The following is a 17,788-nucleotide window of genomic DNA, read 5'->3' on the forward strand; positions in this document are numbered from 1 at the left end:
GAGCTGCTCAATTAGCACCAGTAACCACTCATCAGATGCTTCTCGTTATATTACAAGAACAAATCTTCACTTGCTTAAAGCTCCATAGATGGTTCTCTATTATTTATTGCACAAACATTTCTAGTAGATATGGAGTGTAATACAGTATTCCAGGGAAGAGATATAACACTGAAACGGCACTTACTTGGGGCATAAAAAGTTTAGGTTTCCATAATAAATATTATTTGAATATAACTCCAAGTTAATCTTTGACTAATAAATACCAATGGGTTGCCTGAAAGAATTGGGTCCACTGTTTCTTTTAAGGTCTCATGTGTTATTCTTTTCCATAAAGTTGTATCTGAGTTCATCCACTGAAAAATAGGGTGGAATGAACATCATGAGATTGCATGGAGTAAATCCTGAGTAACTTTTATCTGGAATGTTAATGGACTCACCCCCACCCATGAAATGAAATAAAAAGCTGGGTAAGCTATTAGGGAGGTCAGTTGGAAGTTAATAAACTAGTATTTATTACTTTTGAGAATTAAGTTCTGTGCTCAGCCTGTGGTGATTTGGTTTAAGTTAGGTTGTGTGATTTTCTTATTTCTGGTACATTTGAAGTGATAGATGACAATATTAAAATTAGTTTTCTGAAAGATGTGAAGGAAAAACAGAATCTGGGCTTTCCAGTTGAAGAGGTTGATCTTGTTAATACATTGACTGAATGATGCTATTTGAAAGGGAGGAAGAGAGAATTTCCCTGTTGGATGAATATGCATTCGAGTGCCCCTTATGTGGACTTGTATAAGCTGCCAAGAACAGGTACAGAGACAAAGGCAGTAGGTTATGGAGTTCTACCTTCAGAAATAATCAGGACCAAAAAAAAAAAAAAATAGAAGCTATAAAAGCAGCTGATTTAATAAAGTTGCTGAGCTAAAATTGCAGGTATCAAGAACAGATATGTGAGCTTCCCTCAGAGGAAGGCAGCTGTGTAAGGAAAGAGTAACATGAATGGAGATAGAGAGGAGCAGTTAAGAAAGTGAAGTGTCAGGAAAGCCAAGGGACACCGGCTGGGGACTCGAGAAAGCAGCACAGTCAAGAGTAGAGATGGGATGCAGGAAAGACCTACATTTTAGCAGGCTTTGATGACCTGTAGGAGAGCAGAGCTCTGGTTGTGTTGTGAATGGTAGAGCCTGCATTCCAAGAGTGCGGGAGTGAAAGAAGGGAGAAAATAGATAATGTCTACCCCAATAAAGAGCCAACTCAAAGCCCATGTGAGATTGACATGACGTTTTAGGAGGAAGGAAGAGATTTATTCTCACTGCAGTAGAGCTGTTGAAGATGCAGATCCTGTAAGCATCAACTCTGTGTGACTTAAATTGAAATAATATCTTTAAAGCCCTTTGCTTGTTTCACTATGGTGATTGCTTTTGAACTTTTGAAGAAAAGTGTGTGAACATTTTTGAGTTGTACAAAGATTATAAAAAATTGTTTTCCTTACTTTATAATAATTGACCTGAATTGCAAGGCACAATTAAGGCACAGAAAGTTGCAAGTATTCAGCTCTTAATGAAAAAGTTTCTTCCTACTTTTAAAGATCAAACAAAAGTTTGTACACTATGTTTAGACAGAAAAATGTCTTTTGTTCACAGAAAAACTTTAAGTGTATTTTTATACTTATGCTTTTGTATCCACTTTTATTAAATGTAATTATTCTTTTCTATCTACATTCTAATCATTATATGGCATCAGAAAGCTTAAAAAAAACCTACATTTTATTATTACGGCTCCACAAGAAATTTCCTCTATAGAACTGTATAGAATAATTAGATTCTTAAAATAATGTCACTACTTTTATCTGGAATCCATGTAGAAAGTAATCATAACAAAGTATCTTCATTAAATATTAAAACAAAAACAAAAATAAAATAACTGAAAAAATGATCCTATGCCCTATGCTATTTGTTATCTTTTAAGGTTCACATGATTAATTTTTCTGAGGAAGCTTATGCTAAGAAAAACAGATAAAGGAAAAAGCAAAATCATTAAGACAGCATACACGGTGTTTTTATTGTTTTTGTTGTTACTTGTTGGCCATGCCTGTAGCATGCAAAAGTTCCTGGGTTGGTATCAAGCCCATGCCACAGCAGTGAACAGAGACACAGCACTGACAATGCCAGATCCTTAACCACTGGGCCACCAGGGAACTCCCACACACCATGGGTTTTAGTTCTGATAAACAACCCACAAAAGGGGAGACATAATCTCTGTTTGTCTAATGAGAGCACTATAAACCACCATGTTCCTTGTTTCCACTTGGTTATCAGGAAACTTAGCTGAAATTTTTTAAAAGAGCTTCCAACAGATTGGATTTTTTTTGGCATAATTATTTCTCTATTCTGGCTTTACTGCTTGGCTTTTCTATTCTTTCTCACGCTTTACTGGTTTACCATTCTACAACATCATTTTTAATGTCATCAGTTTTCTTATGTCCTTTTTCGGAAGGGGACAGATCATAAAAGATAAATAATAAATTACTTCATTGCCAAATCACACAAAAGTTCAATAAATAAATGCATTTTAGGGAAAATACTAAAATAAGTGTTAAAAGAATTAACTAGTCTTAAACTAAAATGACTACTTTAAATACCATTGTTATTTAAATGATTTAGCTGAATGTTGAAATCAGCTTTATTAATAGAACTTACAATGCTATTAAAAATAATCTACAGATGAAAAGAGGACAGTAGAATAAACTATTAGAAATGCTCTAAATTGCATAAGGCATGAAATGAAAATAAGTACAATCAATTAAGGGTAGCAGAAATTTCCCTGATTAGGGAGACTGGAAATCCATGTCTTACTCTGACTATGCTATTGACAATTTATCTGAACGTGACTAAGTCTGGACCTTTTTAGACTTCAGTTTATTCATCTATAAAATAAATAAATTTGATTTACAGTAAGGCTTTTTCCAAATCTAAAACTTCTTTCTTGGAATTTTTTTAAAGTCTCTATAGTTTAGAGGCACTACTAATTTTTGTTTTGTTTCATCTTGTTTTATAGGATATAATAATGGGTTAAGAGAAGCAGAAAAAATACATAGAAACAATGCAGAAAAAAAATAATATAGATATTTCTGGTGTTCCAAAATTTCTTTTGAAAGAATATGCTTATTACACTTTAGTAACCTAATTTGGAAATATCTAATTCCAAAAGTTTGTGAAATTGTAAGCAGTGAGCTGTCCTTAAAACCAGATATATTTGCCACAAAAAACAGAGGATTTAAGAGCAGTTATGATTTTAGTATCTTACAAAGTTACATTTGATTTCCTGGGTTCTCTGTATAATGTGTTCTATACACACTTTCTTTTAGAATTTCAACACATTTACCCCAATGGGAGTCTGTAAAACAGAGTTCAATAGAAATGAAAACTACATATTTTATCATTCTTCACTTTTTCTCTGTGTTTCCAAAAAGGCTTGATTCTAATTAGATTTGGGAGTGAATATATTAGATTGCCCATCTACATTTTGGATTGAAAGTTGGAAGGCATTCAACAACCACAGACCTAAGGCAGAGCTACCTAAAGTAGAACTATAATTGGAGGAAAACCAAGAACTCAGCATCAGTAACATTTCCATTTTACTTTACTAGCTGTATTACTTTCTTCTTTATGTCCTTTTCCAAGTATTTGGGTGTGTTTTTGTATGTGTGTGTGTTTCTGTGTGTGTATTTTATAAGCTTTGTGCTTATTTAGAATAGATTTATCTACCTCTGATAAAGGAGTAAAATCTAAGAAAGTAATAGCATTTTGGCTTAATTACTAAAGAAAGCTGGTAAAAGTCAAGCTTTTAATAGTACCTCCCTGACACTACCAGACTGTAAGAACTTTCCTTAGTAACAATGTACATTTCTTTATAATATCTCAGCTTCCTTAATGCTTTAAAAAATATCTTCAAAGTTCCCATCCTGGCTCAGTGGTTAATGAACCCAACTAGTATCCACGAGGACACAGGTTTGATCCCTGGCCTTGCCCAGTAGGTTAAGGGTCCAGCATTGCCATGAGCTGTGATGCAGGTCACAGACATGGCTCAGATCCCAATTTGCTGTGGCATAGGCCAGTAACTACAACTTTGATTTGATTCCACTCCTAGCCTGGGAACTTCCATATGCCATGGGTGTGGCCCTAAAAAGACCAAAAAAAAAAAAAAAAAAAATCTTCTAACCTACTTACAAACTCTAACATAGATGTTAGAACAGTTTTTGAATAATTGGCTTAGTATCTACAGATGCATAATAGGTAGTCTCCAAATGTTAAATTAATTCATGTAACAAACAGCTATCCAAAGTCTCCTCCTGAGTTTTCCTTTTATTTCTGTGGAAAAAATATAATATCAGTACCAGCATTCCAAAGATGATTAATGGAGAGAATCAACAAAATCAAAAGTTAGTTCTTTGAGAAGGTCAACAAAATTGACAATACTTTAGACTAAGAAAAAAAAAAAAAAGAGTGATGCAAATAACCAAAATCAAAAATTCAAGTGGGTAGGGAGTGTATTATCAATCTTACAGAAATTAAAAGGGTATTACAGAATAATGAACAGTTTTAATAATCTAGATAAAATAGACAAATTCCTAGAAACATAGAAATTACCAAACTGACTCAAGAAGAAATAGAAAATCTCAACATATATAAAACAAATAAAGAGATTGATGCAGTAATAAAAAACCTCATAATAAAGAAAAGTTCAGGACCAGATGATTTCATGGTGAATTCTACCATGCATTTAAAGAATTAACACCAATCCCCCTCAGACTCTTCCAAAAAAAGAAGAGGAGGGAATACTTTCTAACACACTCTACGAGATCAGCATTACCTTAATACCAAAGATAGACAAAGAAATCATAAGAAAAGAACCCCAGAGAGGAATATTCCTTATGAATGTTGGTATAAAAATTCTCAACAGAATGGTTGCAAAACGAATTCAACAGAACATAAAAGGAATTATACACCATGACTAATTAGGACTTATCCTGGGAATATAAGAATTTTTCAACATAAGAAAATAAATGTAGTACATCATACACTTAGAACAAAAGATTAAAAACTCACATAGTTATCTCAATTTATGTAGAAAAACATTTGAAAAATTTCAATACACTTTTATGATAAAAATCCACAGCAAATTAGGCATAGAAGGGAATTTTCTAACATAATGTTGGATATTGATGAAAAACTTACAGCTAATATCACATTCAATGGTGAAAGGCTGAAGTCCTTACCTCTAAGACCAGAAAAAAGATGGGGGGGACAATTTTACCTCTGCTATTCAACATTGTAATGTGCTACCAGAGAATTTAGTATAATAAAAAAGAGATAAAGGGATTGAAATTGGCAGTAAAATTGCCAGTTTGGAAGTAAAACAATCTCTATTTGCAGATGCACTATTTGTGCATATAAAATTCCAAAGAATCATAGAAATACTATTAGGCCTAATCAAAGTTTGAGGGTACGGAACCACCATACAAAAAGTGTGTTTCTATTTACTGCAATCCATACATAAAAATTAACTCAATGTAGATTACCAAAATATGAGATAAAACTATAAATTAGAATAAAACACTGGAGAAAATCTTCACTGTTTCAGATTTGATGATAGATTCTTAGGTTTCACACCAAAAGTACAAGCAACAAAAGAAAAAAATAGACAAATTAGACTCTATAAAAATTGAAAACTTTTAAGCATCAAAGATGGTCAAGAAGATGATAAAAGATTATGGAATGTGATAAAATATTTGTATATCCTACATCTGATAAGAGTTTAATATCTAGAATACATAAAGAATAACTACTATACAACAAAAAGGAAAATAATGAAAAAATACCTAGGAAAAAATTTCAATTAAAAATGGGCAATGAACTTCACTAGACTTTTCTTCAAAGATGTGACCAAAAAGCACATGAAAAGATGTTCAACTTTACTGGTCATTAATAAAATGCAAATCAAACCACAATGAGGGAGTTCACATTGTGGCTCAGGGGGTTAAGGACATTGTGTGGATATGGGTTCGATTCCTGGCCTCGATCTGTGGTTTAAGGATCCAGTGCTGTCGTGGCTATGGCATAGGCCTTGCCTGCAGCTCTGATTCAACCCCTATCCTGAGAACGTCCATATGCTGCAGATGTGGCTGTAAAAAGAAAAACCACAATGAGAAACCACTTCATACTCACTAAGGTAGCTACAATCAAAGAAACAGAAAATAAGTGCTGGTGAAGATGTTGAGAAATCAGAACCGTCAGACATTGCTATGGAAAAGTTTATCATTTCCTCACAAAGTTAAACACAAAATTACCACATGACCCAACAAATTCACTCCTAAGTATCTATCCAAGAGAAATGAAAAGAAACTCCACAAAGAAATTTGTAAAGGAATGTTTACAGCACACTTATTCATAATAAATAAGCATGTCCAGCAACCCAAATGCCCATCAAAATGGACAAACATATACAGAAATACACATATGATAGAATTTTGTGTAGCTATAGGAAAGAATGAAGTGTCATTACATGCTACAGTCTCAAAAAGTAAATCTCAAAAACATAAGGTTAAGTGAAAGAAGCAAGATGCAAAAAGACAAATACCGATGACCCTTTTATATGAAATATCCAGAATAGGCAAATTCATAGAGACAGAAAACACACCAAGGGATAGAGAGAGGGGACTGAGGAATGATTACTTTCAGGGTACAGTCTGTTCTTCTGAGGTAATGAAAAAGCTTTGAAACTTGAAACAAGTATTGTTTGAACAACACTATGAATGCATTAAATGCCACTGAATTGGATCCTTACTTGTATATTATGTAGATTTCACCTCCATAAAGATAAAAAGGAAAAAAATTATAGAACCTACTACATAAGAATGTCTTAAGGACCAAATGATATAATGCCCATGCACTACCTTAGCACACTGTTTAGAACATAAAAAACAATCAATAAATGTTCCTTATAATTTAAAAAATTGTTTTAACTCCTTTTATTTATTATTGTTAAAATTGTTGTTTTAACTCAATCAATATTTTAATTAAAAAGTTGTCTGAAGACAGAAAACTTTTATGGACAGATGGATGACACAAAGTCAGACACAATCACAAATATACCAGTGGCAAAATCAAGGCCTAAGAGCTTTTGAAAGATGAAAAATCATGATAAATTTGGAGCTAAAAGTAAGAATTTACCTTAAGATTCAAAATGTCACCAATGGAGAGAATCTAAGTATAAACACATAAAAATGTAATTATTCAGGAATTCCTGTTATGCCTCAGCAGGTTAAGAACCCAACACAATGTAGAAGAGGATGCTGGTTCCATACGTGGCCTCGCTCAGTGGGTTAAGGATCCAGAGCAAATGGCCGAAAGCTGCAGTGTCGGTAACAGATGATGCTTGGATTTGGCATTGCTGTGGCTGTGGTGTAGGTGGGCAGCTGCAGCTCTGATTCGACCCCTAACTTATGAACTTCCATATGCTGCATGTGGGACACTAAAGAAAACAAAGCAAAAAAATGTGATGATTCAGTAACCAACATGCTCGAAAGAACCATCATTGTTATATGCCTATCCAAAAAGCTATTGTAGTCTTTAACTTCATTAATGAATATGGAGAATCCATATTGAGGGAAACATTAGTTTCTCTTAGTCTGCACTAGTCCAAACTCTGTCTAGGAGATTGTATTCACATCTGTACAACTTACAAACGATTTTCATGGACTGGAACATGATTTTGTTAAGCCTGGAATTTTGCCACAGAGGATAACTGAAAAAATTAAGAATGATTATTCTGGAAAAAAAATTAAAACGTGGTTTTATAAAATTGGTATCATCTTTTTATGCACATAAAGCTCATTTTGTGAAAGATTAGTCTAACGCCACAAGTCTGGTTAAGAAGTATAGGTGAAAATAATGAAGAAAAAAGAGATATAATATGACAAGGAAAAGCCTCGAAGTTCCCATGTGGCTCAGTGGTTGATGAATCTGACTAGGAACCATGAGGTTGAGGGTTTGACCCCTGGCCTTGCTCAGTGGGTTAAGGATCTGGTGTTGCCGTGAGCTGTGGTGTAGGTTGCAGACACAGCTCAGATCCCACGTTGCTGTGGCTCTGGAGTAAGCTGGCAGCTACAGCTCTGATTCAACCCCTAACCTGGGAACCTCCATATGCTGTGGGAGTGGCCCAAGAAATGGCAAAAAGACACAAAAAAAAAAAAGAGAGAGAGAGAGGGGAAAAGCCCAAACAAAATCCATCATTTCCCTCACACCAGATATCTTATGCAGCCACAGCTTCCTATTGTCAGAAATACTCCAGGCTATAGAAAGCATGTCAGGGGTGATAGAGTTGGTAAGCATAAAAATTTGGATATACTACCAGTCCCAAATAAACTACCTTGTCTGTGCTAACCTTGGCCAAAGCATGCAATCTCCTTAAGCATCCATTTTTTCCCCTAACCTACACTACAATTTTTTTAGAGCCACCTATAAATATGAGTGTAAGTATGATGGCTGACATAATAACACTCATGAAATGTTACTTCTTATTATTTCATCTTTACATATGATGATGGATTAGATGTTCTCTAAGATTGTGTCCAAAATGATGACACATTCAGACAATTGAAAGGAGATAAAGATACACTACCAGAGTTCCCTTGTGGTTTAATGGGTTAGTGATCCAGTGTTGTCACTGATGTGGTTTGGACTGCTGCTGGGGCAAGGGTTTAATCCCTGATTTCGGAATTCCATATGCTGTGCGTGCAGCCAAAAACAAACAAATAAACAAAAGCTACACTACCAAAAGTGACAGAACTGCTTTTGTCTTTAGTAATTTGATTATTTGCATGCTTGGAATTGATGGCACAAATTAAGATGGAGGTAAATTGTTCTATATGAGGAAAAAGAGACCAAAAGACAAATTTTTATGTAGAGTGAGAAGTCTGGGAGACAAGGCTAAAGGGAGGAGAGGGAGAAAGAAGAGAACCAGTGCTAAGAGGTGGAAAGGTCTTTTGCTGGGGCTTTGTAGCTGATCTTACTTCCACCATCTGTAATTTTCTAAGACATTTCTCTTCAGGGCTTGATGTGAGTGGATTTACTTTCGAGACTGCAAAAAGTAACATGAGAAATGCTCAACATCACTAATTATTAGAAAAATGCAAATCAAAACTATGAGGTACCACCTCACATCTGTCAGAATGGCCATCATTAGTAAGTTAACAAATAACAAATGCTGGAGATGGTGTGGAGAAAAGGGAACCCTCCTCCACTGTTGGTGGGAATGTAAATTGGTACAACCACTATGAAAAACAGTATGGAGGTAACTTAGAAAACTAAACATAGAACTACCATATGACCCAGCAATACCACTCTTGGGCATGTATCCAGATAAAACTTCCATTGAAAAAGATACATGCACTCATATGTTCATTGCAACACTATTCACAATAGCCAAGATATGAAAACAACCTAAATGTCCATTGACAGATGAATGGATTAAGAAGATGTGGTATGTGTGCGTGTGTGTGCGTATGTGTGTGTATGCATATATGTGTATATATATGTATATATGTGTGTATATATATGTATAAATATGTATATATATGTATGTATATATGTGTGTATATATGTATATATATGTACATATGTGTATATATATGTATATATATATATATTACTCAGCCATAAAAAAATAATAATGCTATATGCAACAACATGAATGGATTAAGAAGATGTGGTGTGTGTGTGTGTGTGTGTGTGTATGTATATATGTGTATATATGTATATATGTATATATATGTGTGTGTGTATATATATATATTACTCAGCCATAAAAAAATAATAATGCCATTTGCAGCAACATGGATGGAACTAGGGACTCTCATACTAAGTGAAGGCAGAAAGAGAAAGACAAATTCCATATGATACCACTTATATCTGGAATCTAATGATATGGCACAAATGAAGCTTTCCACAGAAAAGAAACTCATGGACTTGGAGAACAGACTTGTGGTTGCCAAGAGGGAGGGAGAGGGTGTGGAATGGACTGGAAGTCTGGGATTAGTAGATGCAAAATTACTGCATTTGGAGTGGACAAGCAATGAGATCCTTCTGTATAGTGCAGGGAACTTTATCTAGTCACTTGTGATGGAACATGATGGAGGATAATGTGAAAAAAAGAATATATATGCATGTATGACTTGATCACTTTGCTGTACAGTAGACTTTGACATAACATAGTAAATCAACTATAATGGACAAAATAAAAATCATAAAAAATGGTGTTGCACCAGTCAGCAAGTTTGAGGTAGGCTAAAACAGCGATTGCTCTGGGGGATGACTCACAAATCAACCTCAAAAGTTAGGATTATCTGGGAATCAAAAGCGTTTATTTCACCATTTAGCTAGGCACTGGTTTGAACACGTGAATTGAGCAAAACTACAGATAATGGGCAAATATGCCAACTTGGCTCCATACAAAGGATCTAGGTGAGATTCAGACATGGGCTTTAGATGCCGGCAACCTGAAATCTTCTCACAGAGAACTCAGCTTGTCCTGTGAGCCTACCCAGTGGGAGAGTTTCAGCTGTCACAACAGCAGGGTAACTCCCCATGAATGTCACTCCTCTAGTAGATCTCGCCAAAGTCATTTACCGGTGAAACTAAGCCTTCTCACTCTTTCCACCCATGCCAACCCTAAAAATAAAGAGCCATAAAAAAGAAATAAAATCTTTTCCACCAGTGGGGTAGGGGAAGTATTGCTAATAACCCACCCGGGGCTGTAACACATGCCTCTCTTTAGTCTAGACACCCACACAGCCTTGGACTGCTGGCAACTCTAAGACATTGGTGATGGTGGCCAATGTCCAACCATGTCAGGGTGGTCTCTGAGCATCCACGGTGCCTGCTTGCACTGTGGGGCCTTCTAGGTCACTCAAAGTAGCAGAGACCCTTCGTAGAAGAATAAGGTGACCAGGCAGAGATGAGGAAGCAGGGCCAATTTGAATATAACATTTGGTTTATAGTCATAGCATCTGGCTTCTTGAGGTGCTCAAAGGAACCGAGAGCTTCCCTATCTGCCATCCTGGGTATAACAGTTGTAGGATGGGAGAGCCCTAAATGGGCTGAGTAGTAAAATACCATTCCCATGCCCAGGAAAAGTGAACTTGTTTTGAGCAAGAGTGAATCACCTTCTGGGGACTCCTGGAAATACTAGGGTGGGGTAAGTGCTCGGCAAGGGGCTGGGGTCCTGTGTAATGCATATGACGACAGGAGGCAGTGAAATTCAAATTATTAATGTTAATGTGATCTCATTTGCTTCCATAGGCTTGTGTGGCCTGGGGAAATTTCAGTTCTGTTGTTCGTAATGGGGAGCTTCTGATTTTTAAAGGAAAAGGAGTGAGATAATGGAAGTAATGTTTTAGAAAGATTAAATTCCAATTTATGAGCAAAGAGAAATGACTTTAGCAGTAGGAAAACATTACTTACATTGCTTTAAAAATTGAAGGAAAAAAGTGCACTGTAGGTTTTAAACAAAAATATCCCATTTTATTTAACACATACCTAATTTATACATATACATTAAAGAAAGGGAAAATTGCCCCAAAATTTGGAATGACCCAAAGAAGTCTACAGAACTACTGTTAATTAAGGTCCTCAAAAGTCCTTTAGCTTGAAGCAAAGTCAATATAACTTGACTTCCAGTCTGTTCTAACAACTCTGAATAATTGCTAACATCTTGTCTTAACATATATTGTCAAATCCATGCTCCCTGAGCTGGTTTCTGAATGTTACTGTTTATATACAACCTACAATCCTTCTCTTCAAGCTGTATAAGTAGTGGGAAATGACATAGGCCCAGCCCCTCCATTTAGATAGTACAGGACAAACCAAGCAACTGGAGATCAAATCAATCAGGCCTAAATACTTCTGTTTAACTATCTTGGATAAGTTACTGATTCTCTTTGTTGCATCTTAATTATGAGTAAAATACAAAGGTTCAGATAATCCCCAAGTTTTTTCTGTCATAACACTGTGTGTTTCTAGACAAATAACTGTATAATCACATGAGAATCACTTCATTTCCTATATTGACTAAGTCCTCATGTACTTTTCTCTCAAGCAAGTTGAAAAGATTCAGAATTTCTCTTTAGAAAAGGGAGCAGGAGGAAGCGAGGAGTAATGACCTAATGTGCATGCTCTGAGGACAAGTCATCTGTTCAGAAGGACATATCCTCTGCTGTTCCACATACATAACATAATTTATATTATTATTAAAAATGCTACATAAATATATACACATATATATTTATATTTATTTATCTGGAACCCAGTTAATGGACCATATTTTACTACTCAGCATCATTTCTATTAGGAATTACTAGCTATTGTTATATTACATTTGAATATGGATGAGATAACGTATTTAAGCAACTATGTGCATATGGTGCTAGGAATATGAAATAAACTTGTTAAACAGAACCTTCTGCCAAGTTCCATATTCTGTGGTAAGTCAGTCAGTACATAAAAACGGAGTTGAAAGATCCATCCAAGTCTCATTCAATAGCAATTATTTGCATTAAAAGAATATCCTAAATACTTTTATTTATCCTATGGTTAGACACAGCTAAAGAAAAATTCAGCACACAGATTGGAAAGCAAAATATTTGTGAACAGTTATTTGGTTTTTCAAATACCCAAGTTCAAACCTTAAACAGCACAGAACTTCACAAAATCTCAGAGAGTGTGCTTAAAACAAAATAAAGAAAGGAAAGGAAGGAAGAAAAGGAAAAGGAAGGAAAAAGGCTGGAGCAGTCATTAAAGATATAGCATCAAGAGACATTGAAGAGATGTGGTGTAAAAGAAGATTTAATTGTAGCTTAAATATATGATAAATTTTATTGAATGCAGAAAATAATCTTTAACGTAATTTCCTATAGTTTTACAGGAGAAATAAAAGCAAAAGAGAACTAAAATTTATTTAAGTTCCACTCTGGACTTGGCCCTGTTATTTAACCCTCATCACCATCCAGTGATGTCAGTATTATAATTCTTTTAAAACAAGATATAGAAGTTCCTGTTGTGACTCAGTGGGTTAAGAAGCCAACAGACATAGTCTCTGTGAGGATGTGGGTTCAACCCCTGCCCTTGCTCAGTGGGTTAAGTATCTGGTGTTGCTACAAGCTGTGGACGTAGGTTATAGATGCAGTTCAGATCCAGCATTGCCGTGGCTATGGCGTAGGCTGGTAGCTGCAACTCCAATTTGACCCCTAACCCAGAAACTTCCATGTGTCGCAGGTGCAGCCATAAAAATAAACAAATAAATAAATAAAATGAAATACAGAAAATGACATGTGATAAACATTATAGGAAACTCAGGACCAGAGGGAGATATGGATACATGTGAACTTAGGTAACAATGACAAACTGCTTGCAAATGTTGCAAAAAAACCCCAAAACAAGACAAAAAACAAATCAAAATCTTAGGTTGTACATTTTCTCCCACTCAATTAAGAAGTATGACACGACAATTAAAATAAGCAGAAGAGGCTAATGTTAAAGAGGTCTTTGGAACAACACTAAACTGTTACTAAAGCGAAAAATAAGATAAAACACCTGAAAAGATGAGGCGAATATCATTCAGTGAAAAGAGGAGATATTGCTTTTCTTTCTTCCATTTTCTCTTTATTTATTGAAGACATCTTTGTTCTGTGGATAATTAAAAAGAAATGTTGTTTAGGCCACTCAGGCATTGGTATTTTGTTATGGCAGATATGGCAAATTAAAGAAATACTGATGGCTGAGGGGACGCCAATAGGCCAGATGAAGAGTATAACCAAATTAAAAAAGACAACTGAAATCAGAAGAGTCACTTTCAAAAGTCTTTACAAAAAGTACTAATGAAGCAAATGTTTAAGTCATTATATCAGTAGTGGAAGCAGAAGCATAGAGTCACAGCAAAAGTGTATTTGGAAAACAGAACTTGCAACACACACACACATACACAGAGGGAAGAGGCAAAGCCACCGTAAAGGAGAAAATAAGGTATGGTCTAATTTAACTAAAAGTTTTCTGATAATTATGTTGTTTATTTTATTATACCATATAAGAGCAACAAGCTAGTTTATTCCTAATAGCTCTTTAATGATAACGAAATTATTGTTCCTTTTTTTACAGTAGGAAATACATTTTTGCTTATTACACAGCAGTCTATAAAATAGATAAGCAAATACAGATAAGCAAATCCAGCTCTATATTAATCAAGCTGGGCTACGTTGTGTCATGGTAATAAAACCCCCAAATTTCAGGGGCTAAAAACAAGCACATCAACCAAAAAGATTTCTTTTTCTCACTCTTACAATACTTTCCATTGTGAATTATGTGTTAAATTTCTTAGGCTGCTATAACAAAATATCACATTCTGGGTGGCCTAAGCGACAGAAATGAATTTTTCTTATGTCTGGAAACTAGAAGTCTAAGATCAAGATAATGGCTGAACTGGTTTTCAGTGAGACCTTACTTCCTTGTTTGTATGTGGCCTCCTCACTGTGTCCTCACAGGCCTTTCTTCTTTGTAAGTATGGGGAGGAGGAGAGAGAGACAGATCTGACGCTCTTCCTCTTCTGTTTTTTTCCTTTTTTTTTTTTTTTGCTTTTCAGGGCCGCAAATGCTTCATATGGAAGTTCCCGGGCTAGGGGTCACATCAGAGATGCAGCTGCCAGCCTTCGGTATAGCCACAGCAACGCGGGATCTGAGCTGCGTCTGTGAGCTACACCAAAGCTCGTGGCAACACTGGATACTTAACCCATTGAGCAAAGCCAGGGATCATACCCACATCTACATGGTTACTAGTTGGGTTTGTTACTGCTGAACCACAGTAGGAGCACATCTCCCTCTTCTTAATGGGACCAATTTTATCACATTAGAGCTCTGCCCATTTGATCTTATCTAATTTTAATTACCTCTCTGGAGGCACTATCTCCAAATACACAGGGGGTTAGGGCTTCAACATAGACATTCTGGGGACACAATTCCACCCCTAACAGTTTTCTTGAAAATCACACGATCATATAGAACTTCAATGAGGAGGGAGATGCAGTCCTATCACAACCCTGAAAAGAGGAAAATGGGGATATTGAAAAATACCCCATGAGTTCCTTCCGTGGCTCAGTGGACTAAGAACCTGACATAGTGTCCCTGAGGATGTGGGTTCGATCTCTGGTTTCACTCAATGGGTTAAGGATCCAGTGTTGCTGCAAGCTGCTGCGTAGGTCTCAGATGCAGCTCAGATCCCTCACAGATCCCTGCTGTGGTTGTGACTCAGGCCAGCAGCTGAAGCTCTGATTCAACCCATAGCCCAGGAACTTATGTATGCTGAATGTGTGGCTCTAAAAAGAAAAAAAAAAAAAATACCCCAAATGACTGTGACAATGTGTATAATTTTCTCTTGTATCATTGTTTTTATAACTAATAAATAATGCTATGATAAAGATCACTATAAGCCTAGTTATGGTCTGTCACCATACAAAGACATTACATGATTATTGACTATATTCCCCACACTGTACATTTTATACCCATAACACAGTGGTTTTCCAACTGGAAGTCTGTGATCATTTTGAAATATATAGAAATATCAAATCACCATGTTGTATAACAAGGGATAACAGTGTTAGTGCTGGAGGACAATTATAGAAACAAATAAACATATAAAAAGATCAGATTTGTGGCTCCCAAAGGTGTTGGGTAGGGGGAGAGGGAATAGGATGAAGGAAGTTAAAAGGAACAAACTTCTGATTATAAGAAAAATAAGTACTAGGGATGTAATGTACCATGTAATAAATATAATTAACACTGCTATATGTTATATATGAAAGTTAAGAGAGTAAATTCTGAGATCTCATTGCGAGGAAAGTGTTTTTTTTTTTTCTATTTTTATATCTATATGAAATGATAGATGTTCACTAAATGTATTGTAATACTTCATGATGTGTGTAAGTCAAGTCATTATAGTGTATATCTTTAACTTGTTTAGGGCTATATGTCAATTTTATCTCAATAAAACTGGAAGAAAAGAAACAAAAGAAATAAAGCATTAAGCTCTCAACATATTTTTTAAAAAGTATTGATGAAATACATCTAACAAAAAATGTACCATCTTTGTCATTTTTAAGTGTACAGTTCAGTGGAAGTAAGTACATTTATGGTCTTGTACCACAATCACTGCCATCCATCTTGAGAATTTTTTGTCATCCCATGTTGAAACTCTATACCCCTTGAACACTAACTCCCTCTTCTCGCCTGCCCCAGCCCTTGGTAATCATTGTTTTACTTTCTGTCTCTATGAATTTGGCTACTCCAGATATCTCACATATGTAGAATCATATGGTATTTGGTTTTTTGTTAACTGGTCAAAGTAAAATTACTATGTAAAGCTTTCTAAAACATATTCTTCTAGTATGAATTTCACATGAAAAAATTTTTATATGTATTAAACACATTTTAACAGATGTATTAATCAGTTTGGAACATTTTGAACATTTTATTGTGTGATGGCAAATATTCTTCCCCAAATATATTGTAGAATCATCCCAATTCCTTAAATCTTTGAGGACATTAGACATTATTTAAGAATAAAAGGAGGACAAGGAGGAAAAAAAATTGAGGAAAATTTTGCCGAGCATACTGTCAAAAGCACCATTTCATTGCTTTAATTTTTTTAACCAAAAAACAAAAAAAAACCTATTATTATCTTTTTGCTTGCATCTAGTTTTGATGATGTGGAAAATGTAGCCACGTTTTGGTTAATTTTTTTCTCAGGAAAGCATTTGCCATTCAATCATAGACAGTTTACTCATTCTAAATTATCTCTAAGGAAATTCTAAATTCTAACATATACAAAAATTTGTGCATACATATTGGCCAAATCTTCCATATAGAATTCCTATTTAGCAGCACCTTTTCCTGACAAAGTCCCAAAGATCAATGTTAAAAAACAGAAAAAGAATGCATACACACACACACACACACACACATGAATGACTGGGTCACTATGCTGTATGGCAGAAATTGGCACAACACTGTAAATCAACTGTACTTTAATAAAAAATTTTAAAATTAAAAAAATGTATTTGCAATATTGTCTCTCTCTAGGGTTGTTTTTATCATAAAGTCAGAAACTCACATCATCATCTGAAATAGCACATCTGTAATATCAGAAAAAATGTACACTTTTCCCAAGAATAATATTAGAATGTGACAAGTGAATAAATACCTCTGATCCTCACCATTGCTTCTTCTTTGCCTGAGGAGATAAAGAAAGAGAGTTAAGTTAAAGGTAGACAGCACCTGAATAAGGTACAAGTAAGTACATGAATCCACCAAGAAGTGAACTTCCCCCTGGCCCTCCTGTGCTTGGTAGACTTCAGCTGGATGGGAGCTCTTGCCTCAAGCTATTTACACCATGATCAGGCTAGTAATTAGCAAAATGTTTAATATAATATAGAAGCAATTAGGAGGTGATAACATGCAATTAAGATGTGTTTTCAGATTAAAGATTTTATAGTGCTCTTTTTCTTGAAAAGATAAAGTGCCTATCTCAAAATGTCAAACTGCAGTGATTTAATCTGAATTATTTTCAATTAATATGCATGTATTCTTGCGATGTGTTCACCGTTGTTATTGACATTGATAAATTAAGCTCATCCCAGCTGAATTTATCCTTGAGTCACTCTATATTTCCTGAATGTCAGCTCTTCATTCGTA

At 35.2% G+C, this 17,788-nt stretch overlaps 2 long non-coding RNA genes across 3 annotated transcripts in view; one reads left to right on the forward strand and one right to left on the reverse strand.

Moving 5' to 3' along the window:
• LOC106505376 (uncharacterized) overlaps positions 1-17,788 on the forward strand; it is a 675,862-nt gene that overhangs the window by 516,454 nt on the left and 141,620 nt on the right. The gene's annotated exons all lie outside the window — the stretch shown is intronic.
• The window catches only part of LOC106505379 (uncharacterized), a 916,097-nt gene that overhangs the window by 66,054 nt on the left and 832,255 nt on the right, over positions 1-17,788 (reverse strand). The window contains exons 7-8 of the long non-coding RNA XR_014824119.1: positions 17,298-17,327; positions 13,641-13,733 (exon numbers count right to left, since the gene is read on the reverse strand). This is a non-coding gene — a long non-coding RNA (uncharacterized LOC106505379). The remainder of the gene's footprint in view (positions 1-13,640; positions 13,734-17,297; positions 17,328-17,788) is intronic.

The sequence above is a fragment of the Sus scrofa genome, chromosome 13 (assembly GCF_054392235.1).
Source record: "Sus scrofa isolate SSC_HxYL_T2T_F1_AM1 chromosome 13, Sscrofa_HxYL_maternal_Yorkshire_Landrace_v2.0, whole genome shotgun sequence".
NCBI classification, from domain to species: domain Eukaryota; kingdom Metazoa; phylum Chordata; class Mammalia; order Artiodactyla; family Suidae; genus Sus; species Sus scrofa.